Raw genomic sequence first — 1,842 nt, forward strand, 5'->3', positions numbered from 1 at the left:
TATATATATATATATATCTTACTGTGTAAATAGAGATGTACAGTACCCGTTTTCTGAGTTTTGGTCATGTGATTCACAAGTTGAGCTGTGATTGGTCGTTACCTGAGCAACCGTGATGTCATTTTCAGTCGACATCTCGTGGCAAAATGGCTGCCCATCTAAGACGGAGAAAAAGGCAAACACGACCGCAATATCAACCTGAATGACATTTTTTGACTGTAGTGGCAACACACATGACTGTAAAGAACATTTTTTGACGTGACCTGCCCTTAAATTGCACTCCCCTTCGAATATTTTTCATGCGTTCCACTCTCGTTAGGTCAACGAGGGTAAATGGTGACATCATCATCAATCAATGACATCATCTTTCCATGATCAGGAGCAACAGGTGAAGCTTGAAGGCTGGAAGTGTGGCCGAGAGAGAGAGACAGATGGAAAGAGAGAGAGTGAGCGTTACATGCCCGCTCTTGCGCGACTCTTTTGAAGTAAAAAAGATTCCATCGTCTCCGTGCACGCGCACGCACAGTACAAGCCTTATCGTCCATCAGCCGGCGCTCCTGCATCCCGGCCCCTGATAGACACAACACAGTGGAAAAACCGCGGCGACGACCTGGCTTTCTGCGGCCTGAAAAATTAGGGGGGGAATTAGAGCAGGGGGGTTGAAACAGCAAACATTTATTTATTTGTCAGTGAATGCTATAACAGTCGTTCCGGTTTAACCCACAATCTTTTTGCTCCCCCCCAAAAAAAAAAAAAATTAATTTTCTCAAAAACACAATTTTGAGTTGTTTTTTTTTGTGTGGAAAAAAGTAAATTCTTTTTGCAACTGTTAGGAGCTTTTTCTTAAAATAATACAACCATTTTTGTGTGGCTGCAGATTTTTCAACATATTTAATTGATTTCTTTTTGAAATTACAAACATTTTAATTACATTTGTTATTTTTTTTTCTCAAAACCGTGGTGCTGAGCCTGGCTTTCTGTGGATAATAAAATTTAATAATAATAATAAAAATAAAAATCTCCACTCCGGGTAGTGTTCCATTTCGTTGAAAGCGGCTTCGGTGATTACAGAGAGGCGAGCAGCTTTCAAGTTGAAAATGGGATGAGAATGAGAGAGAGAGAGAGACAGAGAGAGGGAAAGCAGCTGGCTCGCTGTTCAACATCTGGCGCTTGTTGATGTTCAGAGCCAAGACCTGCCTCCCCAACCACTACCCTTCCTACTCAGCACTCGATCTTATCTAACATCCGTGGTGGGAAGTAACCAAGTACAAATATTTTGTGACCGTACTTAAGATTTTTCACCCGTCTGACCAATTCTTAACTCCCCACTCCCTTTATTGTAGTTTTTTTTTACAGTTGAATCAGTACTTTTTTAAAAAGACACTTTGTGCTATTGCGTTTTAATGCTGCAAAGCAATTCATTACGCTGCTCCTTCTGCTGTGCCCTCCCTGGCCACCAGGAGGCAGCCCGAGACAGTCATGCAGCCGCAAACTCAAAATCGTATTACTACTACAGTACTTGAAGAGCCTGAGTCAAATATTGTGATATTTGACATTTTCCAAAGTACTATAAAGATTAAATGCCCGAGTAGTCGTAAGACCGCAACATTTGAGGCTAACGCTTAGCATGTCAATGTTGTTTTCCATTGTATGTTCACATGAAGCAGGCAGAAATTCAAATGTTGCTCGGTTGTTTCCAATACACACTGTGTGATTCCCGTTTTGTGTTTATTTTGACAGAATTGAATTGAATTCAAAGAATTGTTCACTCTTTGCCAAACGGCTTGCATCTCAAGGTTTTGCGCACAAGCCAAAGCCCCCCCCCATCCCCCTCTGCCCCAC

At 41.7% G+C, this 1,842-nt stretch overlaps 1 long non-coding RNA gene across 1 annotated transcript in view; it reads left to right on the forward strand.

The window, feature by feature from the left end:
* The first annotated feature begins 106 nt into the window (after positions 1–106).
* The window catches only part of LOC109517248 (uncharacterized), a 3,278-nt gene continuing 1,542 nt past the window's right edge, over positions 107–1,842 (forward strand). Inside the window, exon 1 of the long non-coding RNA XR_002168506.1 lies at positions 107–446. This is a non-coding gene — a long non-coding RNA (uncharacterized LOC109517248). The remainder of the gene's footprint in view (positions 447–1,842) is intronic.

This window comes from Hippocampus comes, unplaced genomic scaffold (assembly GCF_001891065.2).
Source record: "Hippocampus comes isolate QL1 unplaced genomic scaffold, H_comes_QL1_v1.1 scaffold92, whole genome shotgun sequence".
NCBI classification, from domain to species: Eukaryota; Metazoa; Chordata; class Actinopteri; order Syngnathiformes; family Syngnathidae; genus Hippocampus; species Hippocampus comes.